Here is a 16,218-nt window from a genome sequence, read left to right as displayed (position 1 = left end):
AACTAAAGACTGAACCATGAGTTGTGTTTCAACGTCACATCACAAAAAATAAAAAAATAAAATCGTACAAAATATGAATAACCTGAAGAACATCTAAAGTAATAACAAATATACTCCAGGGTTTGACTGAGGAATGTGGGAGTGTGAAGTCAAAAGGAACTTTAAAATCAACTCCAAGTTAATGCAGACTCTATGGTGTTCAAATGGTTATTATCAAACTAACTTCAGCCTGACCTGCAGTGTAGCTGTCGGCTTTATTTCTCACATCAGCACTGATTGTGACTGATGAGGCGTTTTTTTTCTCTACATGGAAAAACTCAGAATTAGTGTATAAACACTCTGTAATGTTGTTGTAAGGCCATTTGTAAGTGTTTAAAATGTATTTGTCAGCAATTGTAACTTCTCCTATGAGGACATATTTTGTATTATTACAACTGTTTTATTACACTGTCACTCATCATCCGTCCTGTCCACAGGAGTTGTTGTTGTTTACAAATACATTACTGGGCACTTGTGTCTGCTTAAAATTACATTAAAATGTGTTAGAACCTATTTATGCAGTGTTTATATACTGCTTGGACATGCTAAAGAGGGGTGTTAAAATATCAAGTTAATGATTAATCAATTACTCAATTGACATAAAATTAATTGATCGAAAATTGATTGATATTGATCGATTCCTTAGTTACAGCTCCTAAATTGTGAGGATTTGTTGCCTTCCTTTGTCTGATATATGATGATATGATTTATAATAATGAACTGAATATCTGTAGGTTTTGTACTGTTGCTCAGACAAAGAAAACTATTTATTAACATCTCCTTTGACTTCAGGAAAGTGTGATGGACATTATTCACTATGTTCTGACATTTTATGGACCAAAGAATTCACTGACTCACTGAGGAAAGTTTGGGAAACTGTCCGTTCTTTTGGGGCAATCAAAGCAATAAAGGATCAAGTGATTGCACGCTGGTGTTAAACAGATATACGGTGCTGTGTTTCTACAGGATAATGACAGCCACAATCAGAAAGATCCGTCTCCAGTGACAAGAAGAACAGGAAGTCCCACAACAGATGGTCTGGTTCCCACAGAGCCCTGATCTAAACATCACGGAGCCAGCCTGCGATTACATCAAGAGACCGAACACACTGAGACAGACTAAGCCCACAGAAGAACTGTGGCAAGTTCTCCGTGATGCTTGGAACAACCAATCTACCAAAAACTGTGTGCAAGGCAAAAGGTGGTCACACCGAATATTGATGTATGTTTTTCTCTGTTTACTGCACTTTGTAAGAAGTTAACTAACTATTCATCACATTATTTTCAAGACTATCTCACTTTACTTTTAGTGTCTAAAATAACTGCAGTGCTATGTTTTCTCTAAATAGACGTAATAAATATATAAATAACTGTTTTGTTTTTTTATTTGGATTACAGTTAGCTGTCGCCACAGTAACAACCACTGTTCCGTTGCTCCACTGAGTTGCACTTTGAGTAAGACGCTACATCAGAAACCTGGACTCAGCTCAACACATGTGCTTCAACATGTCACCTTTGCTTATTTCGTTCCTTTGCCAAAATCATTAAAAATAACACTGAACAATCAAACGTCGTTATCAGCCTGATTTATTTTTGCTGCAGCTTTGATAATAATCTTGTGTACAACACGTTAGGTTCACTGATAGCTTACAGAGTGAAATACACAGCAACGAAGGTGAATAAATGAAGCATTAAATTGCCTCACATCAGAGGACTACAATCCTCTCATCCACGCGTAATTATGAGTTTTGGTCTCCTGATGTGGGAGTATTTCTCTTGAGAACACGGCAGAGTGAGGCAGGAGAAAAAAAAAAAAAAAAAAAAAAAAAAAGCTCCTGAGTGTTAAGCCTCCTCTAGTCCTAATTACAGCTTCCTGTGTCTGTAGCTGCCAGGTCCTGCAGAGTGAAGCAGAAGTGATTTCAGGCGCCCCCGCTTTCCCTCCTCCCCATATACTCAGACATCCTGGCCTCTCGCCCTGGGGCCACACAGGAGGCCAAAGCTCATCCACTGACCCTGGGTCAAGACGGAGGAAACCAGCAGGGAACAACTGGGACACAGGGAGCAGAGACAGTATGGGAGAAAGAAAATACTGGATGGAGACTGAGAAAAATGCACATCTGCACAAACACACAGCATCTGATTATTTTCTATAAACTTGCAGCATGTTCTGGCGCAGGCCTCAGGGCCATAGTCAGGTGTGTCTTGACAGTAATCCCCCGCGCAGCAGTTTCGACGTGTCTGCCACACTGAGGTCAAATGTCACTCAGTGGAAAATGCGCCATTTAACACCTGGAAATAACAACAGCACACCCAGAAGACAAAGAAAACAAGCAGAACAGCACACCCCTACCCAATGGCAATGTTATCAACAAGCAAATGCCATCTATATGCACCACTGCTCCACACAAGCCCACTGCAGATGTATGCGCGCGGGCCCTGAGGTGTGTCGTGCATGCATGTGTGTGCGTGCAGATAGCTTGCCTCACCTGGCAGCAATCAGGATGTGTGCTTCAGTAACTGTGGTGAAACAACATAAATGTGTGGCACAGATGGAGAGGCGGGGGTGGAAGACAGAGCTGGTTTTGTGAGGGCTTCACAAAGAAATGGTGCAAAAAAGGAAACATTGAAACGTTGCGTCTGCCAGACAGCAAAGGACGACTAAATGACTGAGTGTTAGCAGGAGACAGTGATGAACAAAAGGAACCTTAACAGAATATAAAGCACAGATCTTTTAAAGAGCAAAACCTGAATCCAGATTACTTGAATATATGATAATAATTGGATAAATGTTGATTTTCTTTTATATAAAACTTTGAAAAGCAGATAATCTCTTTATAGAGAAGCTGTAGCGAATGGGATGTTTAAAAGTGATTTGAATAGTTCATCTGTCAATCAATAAACTAATCATTTCAGTTCCGATGACTTTAAAATCAAACATTGGTAGTGATGAGTTCTTGTTTACCACTTGTCTGTTTTTGATTGGCAGCAGCTGCATTGTGAGGATTACCCACAGCTCACAGCAATATGAGTGTGACACTTCAAATATTGAGGTCCAGAAATTGTTATTATGGGTCACATGACCAGGGCATATGGCCCATTGTCGCTGGTGACTGGTGGCATCTAGGACAGCCGGCGTCAGAGACTGAGAACATGAGAACATTGAGACGATGAGTAACTTTGAACTGCAGCAAACAGTGGCGAACGCAAATGGATGAGGAGTAAATCCGTCTAATAATGACATAGTCACCTTAAGGTGTTGTTCCCAGGCATCTTTTATCTTGGTCAGTGTTGGAGGATTGATGTGATGAATTGTATATAGTCTTGAAATACAGCCTACAGAAGAAAAAAAAAAAAGAAAGAAGAAAAACATGGCAAGATTGGTGTTTGGAGATATTTTACATTTGACGCAGATCATCAGGGACAAGTTATAGGCGACCAAAGTCCAGTCTGCAAACGGTGACACAGAGCATTTCAAATGAAAGGAGGAAACACCTCAAATTTATTTAAGCAGCTCAAGGACGGATATCAGGGTCCGTACACAGAATTCAGGATGAGTGAGTTTCAGTTATTACCAACATGTTGTCAAAATGTTCATGTCCTGAAATGTTGCTGCTATTTTTTGTGAATAATGACAGCTGGTATCTGTTGTAGCAACGTCGTCTGTCAGAATATAACGCTGAGTTTTTAAATTAACATTTTCACACTATAGTGGTCTATCACCTTGTATTATTCAATTTAAACTACTGCTCCTCGCACACTGACAATATGGAGTGTGCATGTATGTTTTCTGTTTTTTGCTGTGGAATCGAATTTGGTATCAAGAATTGTGGAATTTCATTGGTATTGGCATCAAATTTCTGGTATCCGTCGTTTGTGACATCCCTGGTCCGTTGTTCATTTAAGGAGTCCTTGATTCATTCAATGCTAAACCTGTGACTCATTCGATCTCAAGTACAGAGTACAGGGAGTTCCCTCTATTTCCGTTTGGTCAGTGTGCATATAACAACTGCTGACTAATGTGAATTTCTTTCAATATTTATATATGAAACAAAAATACTTGATCAATATAATATAATATAATGATACTTGATCTCTTTAGGCCAGCTTAACACTGCAAAACATCTCCACAACAGAACCAGAAAAGTAAGCGCAAAATAGAGAGCATATTTATACATCCCAGTCCCAGCATGCCTTGCTGCTCCATGCTATAATATTCTCAATGTGTCTATAGTACAGGCATTGCCAGAGGTGACTTTACTGAATTCTAGCTACTATTTGACTGCCAGGTAAGTACATGGCCAGCCCTTCAGGGCATATAGCCACACATCATCTGACTGAAAATTGTTCATTCCACTTTACTACACCCTGCTGAGGACCCAGGGTGGAGAGGCTGTGTTACGAATGCTTTAATCACAGCCAACTTGAAAAATTTGTCTAATAAGCGAACTGAGGTTTCTGTAGGAAATAAAGATTCTGGCTTTTAGCATGGGAAGGTAAAGGCCACATGAATTTTACAGAAACAACTTAAAACGGGAGAGTTAGCTCAGGTTAGCTCACAGGAACATTTTCTCAATACTTGTCTCTATTCAAGCAGAAAATAGATGTCAATGGATAGAGCCTGATTAGCCTAATAAAGATTAGTCCATGGTGTTTCAATAAATATGTCTAACAAAGAAAGGCTTTGGATAAATGGAACAGAAAATAGACCAAGAGCTGGTTCTGCAAGAAAACATGAAGTCCTCTATTCTGCACACTGCATGGCAATAGGATGTTAAGTCTGCACATTCTCTCGCATAAAACACTGACCAAGGGGCTTGTTCCTCATAAAATATTGAGCCCTCAAGAGTGGAGTTGTTCTCCATCTTAAAAAAAAAAAAAGCCCTTTTCCTTTAATATTCAAGCAGCAACTGGCAGCTACAAACTAATAGATCGCTGCGAGGTTATAAAAAAGGCGACAAGACAAGGTCCACTAAGCCAGACAAGAGTGTGAACGATGTGGTCAGGAGTCACCTTTTTAGATTTCTGAATTCATTTGTGAACTTAAAAATTCCTGTCCAAGTCTCCCAGGATTGTGTGAAGAGAACATGGCATCATTGCAAATACAGTACGTGATCTATGTATAAAGTGTTTTTGCAGTAAGGTATTACATGAGGGGGTAAACATTTAGAAAAAGGATGTGGTTTGAAATAGAAGTGGGTGGGTGTATGCATCTTCACTACTGGGGCCCAGAGTTATTTATGAACGTCAGGGTGAACTTGGGTGAAGTGTTTTTTGGTTTTTTTTTGTTTTTTCGTGGTTTGACTCAACCACATCGTACTCCAACTCAGGACCTGAGTATCTTCGAAATCAAAGTGCTTGTCGCAGTATCTATCTGCATTTAAAAACACACCCCCACCCCCCACAATTTTCTGCATCGACAAAGCGAGGAAACTTTATGAAAATAGAGCGCACCCTTTTCCCCCTGTTCACACATACGGACTAGGGGTGGAAGGATTTTTCAAATTCACAGTTCAGTTCAGGCCTTGATTTTTGGTGTCGCAGCTCCATTTTTCAGCATCAAGACACGACACATCTTCGTGGTTTCGCTTTAGGTTTCAGAATCACTACACTCCTTATATAGGCAGGCTTGTGAGTGTGTCTAGTTGAGCATTTAGTTTCCACACTGGATTAAAGACACGATATCTTGTTACAATTCATATTGCGTGTGAACGCTATTTACCTTGATGACCGACTTCTCCCACATTTGCACGACATGTTTCTGCAAAGTTTGGTTGGAGCTAAAAGCTGTACTTCTGTTTCTCGAGGGTAAAAACAGACACAACCGGTTATCTCAACATTGTTGCCCCAGCACATCAGAGGTAGAGCTGACAAGTGCTCAACTTTTCCAGCAAGATTTTTAAGTCGAGGGAAGGTGCCAGGCCGCTATTTGTATGTTCCAGTCACAATAAATAGCAGCCTGTCACACCTCCGCAATTGGAGTCTCTTTTTGTGAATGCCTTGTTGGCGAGAGGTCAGGGAGGCAGTGTGACACAGTCAGGAGCAGACTTTGACTGTGGCCTTTCAGAGCAGGTACAGACACTTCTGTCTTTAGACATGTTCAGCAGACACATCGTACAACTTAGCTTGTTCCAAGTAAACTGAACCTTCATTCTATCTTCCTGCAGTAGTCGCCTCAAGTTTATTACTCTGCCAACGGGTTTATGTTTTCACCAGTGTCTGTTTTATTTGTCAGCAGGATTACACAGGAAAGCCAGGGAAGAGCACTTAGATGCGGATCATTTACTGTGAATCTGAATTTTTTTATTTTTTTATTTTTTTAAATCCACACAATCTCAAAACTAATCTGTACTTCAGAGTTCACGCTCCACTCCAGAAATATAATGAACTCCACTTCAAATGAGCAAATTCCAATTTTAACTTTTCTTAACAAAGTTTGACTAAATGATCGCTCTAACAGAGGAGTCTTTGTACCCGTTGTCTCCACTGAAGAGATCTTAAATTAATCTCAAGAGAGCAAGGTATAACCTTGTGAAGCAGATAAGCAGCACTTAATCTCACCATTTGATCTGCCACATGTTAGTCAGGGTTCACACAGAAATTATCTCATCAACACCTTTAAAAGTCAGAATTCGGTACGCGTCAGACTTTTGGGTTGCATGTGAATGCTCCCTGTCAGATTGGTACATTCCTAACATTAGAACGTCTTTAATACAGAGGTAATTACACATGTATTGATCTTGGGCCATTTTTGCCTTCCAAACTTGGCCAATACAAGGAATAATATTTCACTGTACAACATATACTGCTGTACTTCTTCATATAATCTCAAGATAGAAACTTGTGCAGTTACAGATCAGAGAAGAAAAAAATGAGACACTGCAGACAAGAGCAAGGACGGACTGTAACAAGGACATCAGAAGTCACTTGAAGTCCTGAACTGAAGCGAGAAAATTGAGCTCAAAGAAGAAGCATATGCGCAGACCAAATGAATTGTGTCTCTCTTTCCTCACTTAATGAACCCCCAGCTGCAGGTCCACCCTGCTTTAGCCTCCAGAGGCAATGAGGTTATTACCGTGTAGGACATCAGACTTCACCCTGTGTAATTATACTGCCAGTGTCCGAGCTTTCCAAAAGGCTTCGCTGCACTTCATCACATCTTGAAACCCTAAAGTGCAGCTGTTAAGAATAGCCAGTAGACTGAGTGGCTGGCTACCTAAGTCCATATAAATGAGCAGCTAAAAATAGGATAATGTTGAAGCTAAAGCAGAGTCTTGTTGTGTAAAACAATCAAGAAGTACAGATTTATCCAATGTTACTTCTGCCATTGCTACTACTTTTGTAGCATAGTTTCCAGGCCAGTCAGGGAGGAGAAGAGAAGAGAGGAGAGGAGAGGAGAGGAGAGGAGAGGAGAGGAGAGGAGAGGAGAGGAGAGGAGAGGAGAGGAGAGGAGAGGAGAGGAGATGATATATAGCATGTTTGTGTAAATATAACATATAACATGATGGATGTAAGCACTATTACCCTTTACTTCAAAGGCAAAAACTTTCAAATCCAGGGGTTAAACCCTCCCTATGTAGCCAGCCCTAATCCTACCGCTGCTCCAACATGATCACATAATGAAAGGCTTCCTCCTCCCTTCACTTCCACTTCCAATGCTCACCTTCTTTCCTTCCCCCACATCTGCCTTATTCTGTGACCTACATTCAGCTATGGTGCTGTGCATGCAGATGTAAGTGCAGACACCGCTCCACTGACTGTGTTTGTGTCGATTTGTGTTTGCTCTAAAGTCAGTCATTTTAAAGATTATGCCTTACCCACGCGAAGAACAGAATTAATATTGCATCCACTACTGCATCTCTGTCCGTGTGAGCAAAAGTGTATGCGTGTAGTTACTGTACTACTGCTCTGCTTGCCAGTCTTTGTGTGGAAATGTGACTTACTACCAGCAGTAAATCAACCGCCTCCTCACCACTGGCACCTAGCATGTGGAGCTGAGAACACACTGCAGGCGATACAGCTCATTCCAGCCATCCAACTGCCTGCCAATCACATACACCAGAGCATGCAAGAGCATGACTGCATGCACACATATAGATGCACTGCTGAGCACAGGCCAGCTTTGAAACCTAAAGTGAAGCACACATTTAAGCCACAAATAGAACAAAACACTGGTTAAATCTCAGTCTCTCCTCATATGTAAAGGAGGCTAAATGGAAACACAGAGGGCCAAGTTACAAAGAAAAGAAAAAAAGAAACAAGAAAACTGGCATTCCTAGCTTTGCCTGACTACAAAAGAACTTGCAGGGACTTGAATGTAATGCAACTCAGCATGAGTGTTGCTCTCAGCCTGTACAATGGCACTGCTTTCAACACATTGCCTAAATGATTCAAAAATAATAATAATAATAATAAATATATAGTCTGGTAGTATGATTTAAATTCCCACAAAACAGAAAAAGAGTAAATTAGATCTGAAACAGCAACAATTTTAACTTCTCTATTGTTTAAGTCAAATGTGAATTTGCTGGTTTTCTTTGTCTTCTGTCACAGTAAACTGGATAACTTGAGGTTTGGACTGTTGTTGGACACATGGCAAGGCACACTTTTTGACTCATAACAAATATTAACAGGGTGATTAGAGCAGCTTTAACTTTGTTTTCCAGTGTGTGTGTGTGTGTGTGTGTGTGTGTGTGTATGTGTGTTTGTGTGTGTATATCTGACGTTTTTTTAGGTTTTATGGCAGTCTCAAGACGATGTCAGCAACATGTTCTTGTCGCTCTTTGGTGCACTGTCTTCATGGTAAGAGAAAAATATTTGTTTTATATGATAAAAAAAGGGATGATTTCTGTTCTCCTCTATGCAATACACACACACACACACACACACACACACACGCATGGACGCACGCACGCACACAGAAAAAACATCAAACCATGTTTTTCATTTTGTGAAATGATCAAAGAAAAACAAGCAAGACGCCTTTGATCCTGATTCTCTCTTGGTGGTAGTGGGATCAGACTCATGAGGGATGGTTTCGTGCTGCTGTAATACCAGGTCCAACAAGGTCAAACCAGAAAGTCCTAACTCCATTAAAGACTGATCCCAGTGAGGCAGATTAGGTCTGTCCTGTCCCCTGCTATCCTCCTCCTCAGCACTGATTATATCAGCAGAGTAAAAAATGTCTATTTTTGCAAAGGCTTGCGTAGACGCTCATTAATCTTGCTCTAAAAAAGCAACCACAACCAATAATGACCAAAAGGTGCAGGATCGTGGAGGGAGGTGGAAGTCTCTCTCACACACCTGTCACGGGCCATCTGCTATAGAAAATTCACACCTGATCCACAATGCAGAGAGGAGACAACAGGGTCTATATCCTGCATCTATGTGCCCACACATGCCCACGATGAGCCTTCATTTTGCAGACAGGAGTGCAGGCATCCACACCGTAACACCGAGCTGACACCTGGACACACACAAACCCGGACAAGGTCATTGCACTACCAATTAGCCCCTCTCTTTCTATCAGAGCACCGTGTGAAGTGTCCGTGCGCCTTGTAATTACCAGAGCAGAGGACGCGTTTCATTTAAAACCAGCACTACTGACACAGCTCTTGAGAGGAAACAAGCCTCTGACTCATTCAGAGTGAGTAACAGGCAAGAGAAAGTCATCAGCTATCAGACGTCCACTGGCTCCTCAATGTCTAAAAAGGGAGGTAGACTTAAAAGTTGAAATCTAACAACACAGTGTCTAAAGCACATTAGTCACAGGAAAAAGAAATGACACTCATGTTTAGTTGGAAAAGGGACCTCCTCTTTCAGAAGAAAGGACGTCTGATGAAAACACACGACCGGGAAGAGTTGAATCATCCTGACCTTCTAAGCACATCCTATTCTGATAAATCACACAGGGCAGCGGTTCTCGATGACAGGCTTTCACGGTGCACAGAGCCCTCTCAAATACAGCCTGCCAACAGCAAGGTCCTGTGAAGGAAATGCAGCTCTACACCTCACATTATGGTCCATAAATACAGCTGGGAGCGCTGACGCCCACAGCGGGCAGTCGTTTGATGTGACAAAAGGAGAGAAAGTCCACTTAAGGTTCATTTCACTGTCCATTCCCCTTCTTGTATAGGCTAAATGGACCTAACAATGCTTGCACCAGCAGACTGTATTGCTAGTCACCCTCTCACACCTACAGTCAATCACACTCCTGTTTGTTTCTGTGCTGGGAATAGATTCACCAGAGTTGAAATTTCATGCTCATCCATGATTCAGAAAGAAGAAACTAAGATAGAATTGAGGCTCTTTTCACTCCAAGAGCTAAAAGCAACAGCATTTGTCTGGTTCAGACACAGAATGAGAGCAGATCTGACAGGTTAGCACATATGCTAATGCTTTAAAAAAAAAAAAGGATGCTGACAGGATTCATTCATATCAGTATTTCACACACTGGCTGTGGTATATGAGGGGGGGGGGGGAACAAGATGTTTGACTGCCCAAAGAACAAGCCCCTTAATCTACAGCTCTACAGCCATTTTCAAACAGCTTAACCTCTCTATAATCTGTCTGAACTCTGGACACTTACTTCTAAACATGGACTGAGATTAGCAGCCTATCAGAGACTTATAGTACAACTATGAAAGCAATGCCACAATAAGCTGCTCAAACAGCCCATGTGCCTATTTAAGAAGATACAACAGGAGTAGAGCACCATACATCAACACACACGCATGCACACATACACACACACACACACACACACAGAAACGAGTGCCTAAACAACGTCTCCTCTCAGGAAGTTTACAATCTTGTGAAGACAGCTAATTACTATGGACGCTCATGTGTTTCTCATGGAGAGTCCCGTCCTCTGTGTGTGTGTGTGTGTGTGTGTGTGTGTGTGTGTGTGTGTGTGTGTGTGTGTGTGTGTGTATGTTCGCGCACTCACTCAGCCAGGAGTGAGCGGCACAGCTGGTCTTGATGACTCCAGCGCTCCTGCTTTTGAAGGCTGAGCTCAGATAACTGCTGCTCCGGTAAGTTAGTGCGCATCTGAAATTACACCTCCACCTTCCCAGAATGCCCTGCCCGTGCAGTCCATCCATTCCTCTGTACTGTATCTCAGCATATACAGTCTGGAACAGATAAAAAATGAAACTCTACCTCTACCTAGCCTCAGCCAGCGGTAAAATTATATGAGAATTTTAGGATTAACTAAAAAGAAGAAGTATCGACCCAAAAGTCTAGCCTTGCCAGTTCATGAGCAGATGTGTGGTGCTGACCACTGAATTTTGATAATGTGAAAAGGAGTAGTTTGTGGTCATGAACCGCTCCTCAGCTTTACAAAGAGAAGTTCAGCTCAGTGTTTTGCTGTCCGGTTCAAAACTACTGCTTGGTTTCATTTTCACGACCCTAATAGCATTGTGTGTGGCTGCAGCTGCTGTTTTCAGTGAAAAAGCTCTAAAAGCCCACTGAACACTATCTGCTCAGCACCATACAGCAGTCAGTCACAGTTAGAGACTGTAGCTAGTGCACATAGTGGAGCATTTAACAGTTAAAGAGCTAGATATTTCCCTCAGGAGGTGGAAAACAGAGTTAATAGAGAGTGAAATCATTTACCAGGTGACTACAAACATGACTTCAAATGAATGCCAAGTTGCTCCGTAACTGCTAGATGTGTAAATACAGCAACTGCTCACTGAAGCAAGCACGCTACTTCAACTTAGAGGTGCTGGTGTGTCCATGTTGTGCTCACAAATTTCCCTAATCTCATTCTTACGATACGCAATACCACCTTGTGGTAAAAGCAGTGCGACTGTTCTGAGCAACTGTAACGGTGCAATATTTTAAAAAAGATGCTTCGCTGTGCTGCTAATGAACAGATCAAATATTGCTTCTGTGTTTCAGAGACAGGAAGTCTGCATCCCTTCAAAATGCGTCCTTCAACAATAACTCCTTCCTTTTCTGTCCTGGAATCTATTTTCCATTTCCCCCGCCAATGCCGTAAGATCAGGTTCAGGTTCAGGTTTATTATCATCTCCACACATGTGCATGACATACACACAGAGAAACGAAATGTGGTTTCTGATGGTCCCCAGTGCAACATGGGAGTCATCCAATACATCACAATGAGTTGTAACTGAATATTTCATCTTTTTTGCTTTGTTCAGTTTAATGTGAACACTGGAATTCAATTAATTCACTATATTAGTTATCAATTACTGTGATTTTTGTTGAGCTCCATCTGATTGTCTTTTCCCAACACTCTCTTCCACATAAATCGCTTCCCCTCTCAAGACGCCAGTGAGAGCAGTCAATTCTTGAGTTTACCTCAATCATAGGGTTGTCCCTGAGAGCAATCATGTATTTCATCAGTTAGTATTTTTAGAACACCAGGATTTTCTCACTGCTATTCTGCACCTCAAAAAGAGAGAATCAACCTCCAACGGTCCCTTTCGGCCCACTGGCTAACACGTTGGTTTTGCACAAGAAGAGGTGAGTAACATTGGTGAATGAAATATTCTCAGACTGTTTTAATAGAGAACAGGCTCGGGCTGTTGTTACAGTAGCGTGTCCACATGCACTGCTGGGTACATCAACTCTACAATAATAATATGAGATAAATAAAATGCTAATTAAACATGAACATACAGAATCATCTCAGCATATTAAGTATGCTGAAAAACAAGGCTCTCCAAGACTTCTTGTTGATATGTCTGGTATGGACTACAGTCTTTTCTTTCAGATACTTTGTGTAATTTTTGTGCATTGTAAGGGAATATATATGTTGTAAATAAAGTATATATTGTTTTGTGTTGAATTTGTCTGACAAAGACCTTGTAGCTCAAAATACATCAAATAAAATTTGCTTTAAGTATTCAGTTTGCAGACAATTTCTCTTTTTCAGAAATCCTTGGCTCTTGACCCTTGGGACAATACTGAAGACTGCCGACCTGCCGAGACAAACGTTGGCATCTCAAATGATTTTGGTCAATATTGATTTTCATATCATTTTGGTGGATAAAATACAGGAAAATAGTGCGGAAAATGGCTCCAGGTTGTCTGCAGTACAGTGCTGCGCCATGGTCGAATAAAAGTGGAATATTGTTAATGTGTACAAAGAATGCAGCCCCTCTACACACCTGCGCTCTGTCCACACACACACACACACACACACACACACACACACACATACACACAAAAAAGGGTTCGCCATTTGAGACAATAAACATCCAGCTGCAGAGACAAAGAGGTGCCAGCCCGTGTGTGGCGGTAATTAGATAGAAGTTATGTGCAAAAGCAATAATGAAGATGTTCTGCGAGAGTCACAACCTTTTCACACACTGGTGGTGTGTATGTGCATTTATCAGGTGACTATTAGCACATTCATAACGAACCATTCAGGTGGGTGACAACATGTATAATTCACTTACTATGAAAGAAAATCTCCTGACAGAGAAGAAATAAATAATTTATCTTTAGTTTTATATTATGTGCATATTTTCATCTAAACTCCCGTGGTTAAAAACACTGTCCACTGAATTCAACTTCCGTCCTCATGACAACCTCTCAAAAGCTTTGAAAGCCAGAGAGCGCATAATTATTCAGCAGCTGCACGCACAAACAAAATGACACTTTTTGATGCAATGTCACGTTAACCTAGAGAGACGCTTTCTATTTTCTTCCTCATGCTGTTTATGCTGCACAGGGAAGACAATACAAAGAGGAGGCCCGCTTTTGATTAAAGTGGACGACGGAGAAGTGTGAACGCATGGGTGTGTATTCCTGCTGTCATGAGTTTCAGTCTACTGTCGACCTCCACCACTTTTCTTGAAGGTGATGCAATCATGTGTTTCAGTGACATTGAGAGAAATCCCAACAGCTTAGAGTGATAAACTTCCGCTTCCCTTTTGCTGATATCAGACAACTCGCAGCACTTCAAAAAACATCACACTCCAAACCAACCCCCCCCCCCCACACACACACACACACACACCCCCCCCCCCCCCCCCCCCACACACACACACACACACCCCACTCTCCACACACACTCACCCAATTGCCCTTGACACTTGTGTGTTTTCCTCTGCTTCTAAATGCGTTCACTCGTCTCCATTGCGTGACATCAAGGTGATTAAGAACATAACACCTTTGCGTTTAATTTGAAGCCACTGGTCAGAAGGCTGAGGTGTAGCCTATCTGGTTGTTTCTAATTGAACTGCTGCAAAGCAAAAACCTGCCTCTGTTAAGCTGTGCGGTTGTGGACATGGAAGTGTAGTGGTGCAAAAATAAACACATTTCAATGAGCAGTCCCATCATTACAACACTGCTGCCATAATGAAGAGAAGATTATGACTCCAGAGTGACATTTGACCTCTTCATGCAATCTTACAGCATCAAATATCAGTGTAATATTACAGGAATTTACATGGTGTGTCTGATTGTCAGTGGGTTAAAAGAAAATCATACTATCAATATTGCTTTCAGATGTCTTTGCCTGGAGCTCTTTTCTTGGCCTGGGTTTCCTGTTTTGTTTTTGGGCTCCACCATGTGCATGAAGCTGTTTAACAATGACTGACGGTCAAGGGAATAATAAACCTCTGGATGTTCTCCTCAAGTTGTAGAGCAGTGTGCAGGCCTGGCTCCACTGTGTGATCTGTGAATGAACTCCTCATTGTGGAGAAATCAGATTTTTTTTTTTTTAAATACAACTCAATGACACCCTACAGTAGAGCGTCTTTGCACCGTGAACTCTGCTGCATGTGTCAATAGCCTAATACTCGTTACGTTTGTTAAACCAATTTATCTTGTGTGCAAACGTTAAAGAGCCGCGCGCTGTCTCAATGAGCTTGCCGTTAAATTAGCTTCCTTTGATGATCGCGGTGTTCCGGTAAAGTAACGAAGACAAAAGACTTTCTCCTACAAATCTCAAGGTCTTAATACAATAAAATCTAAAATACTGAATCGTTTTAACCGCACATCGTGCATGCACATCCTCCCCTTGTGCTGCTCCGTGTACAGCACAAAGCGCTCTGGAGCAGTAAATGCAGATGTGTATGGAAATCCTGCGGAAAGCGAACAAAGCCTTACCTAAAAACTGTGTCGGTCCTCAGTGGATGCTGCTGCTGTTGATGCTGCTGGTGTCCAGTGGTCCATTTTGCTCCTGTTCGCCTTGTTGCACAGCGAGCATGCAGCTCTGTTTGGCTCTCCGTTCACCGTGAAGATATCCACTACTACGCTGAGCAGAGCGGCGGGGCAGTGTTGTCTGTCACATTGTTGCTGGCCTTTTTCTCGCATCCACATCAGAAAATGAGGGGCGGAGTCAGCGAGGGCTGATTTTTCGAGTGAGGCACCGAGGTGGCTTGTTGGCCTGGAGAAAAGGATTGAGGAAAGGGAGGAAGGGAGGGAGAAAAGGTATGGATATTGAATTTGATACCTTCCTAACAGCAGTAGTATGTCAGTTACAGAAGGAAGGAAGGAAGGAAGGAAGGAAGGAAGGAAGGAAGGAAAGAATTAAGGAAATTTGATAATTAATTTCCCAACAGGCCTGGCTGAACATTTTTATATGCTTTCTTTCCAAAAGTTAGATTAGAAGATTGATACCACTCCCATCATTTTTGATTAAAAATAAGGCTAATCTAGTAGCTGGTTAGCTTAGCATAGCTTAGCTATGGTTGGCCAGGAAGTGTGACTGTTTGAACTTCTCAACTGCTCCCAGCAAAAAAACATACATAAACTCCAATAAAGTGTTGATTTTACTATTTTTATACAAATTAAACAAACAAAATATAACATGTTGCTTATTGCGCTTTAGAGGTGCTGGTAGGCTGATTTTATTACCTCTGGGGGGTAGCCAGGGTAGCTGTTTCCCCCAGTTTCCAGTCTTGGAGAAGCTATTTAGTAAGTTTTGCTATAACTACATAGCCAGCATTAGCATTAACAGCTGTTTACTTACCAGTCTAGAAGAAACATTTCAAGTTGAGCATCAAACTTCATTCCTTTACACGCTGAGACCTTCCTCCAGCGGTAGAAAGCAACAACCATGTTAACTCTTGTTTTGCTTCTACTCCTATCATTTCAACTTCTGCTGAAGTTAGCATGCTAACCAGGTAGCCAGGCAGACCATCTGGGCACCAGGTTTAGAGGCTTATTAAGATCAAGAATAAACAGTGAAACTCAACTTTGA

The 16,218-nt window shown here is 41.6% G+C and overlaps 1 protein-coding gene across 2 annotated transcripts in view; it reads right to left on the bottom strand.

The window, feature by feature from the left end:
* Positions 1–15,325, bottom strand: part of st6gal2 (ST6 beta-galactoside alpha-2,6-sialyltransferase 2) — a 40,336-nt gene extending 25,011 nt beyond the window's left edge. Inside the window, exons 1-2 of one of the 2 annotated variants that reach the window (XM_022740363.1) lie at positions 15,123–15,325; positions 3,286–3,371 (exon numbers count right to left, since the gene is read on the bottom strand). The gene's annotated coding sequence lies outside the window, so the exon portion shown is untranslated. The remainder of the gene's footprint in view (positions 1–3,285; positions 3,372–15,122) is intronic. The other variant, XM_022740364.1, reaches the window with a different exon arrangement.
* Between the last annotated feature and the right edge of the window lie 893 nt (positions 15,326–16,218).

The sequence above is a fragment of the Seriola dumerili genome, unplaced genomic scaffold (genome assembly GCF_002260705.1).
Source record: "Seriola dumerili isolate Sdu_G_001 unplaced genomic scaffold, Sdu_1.0 BDQW01000052.1, whole genome shotgun sequence".
Lineage (NCBI taxonomy): Eukaryota > Metazoa > Chordata > Actinopteri > Carangiformes > Carangidae > Seriola > Seriola dumerili.
This window is presented reverse-complemented; position numbering and strand designations above follow the sequence as displayed.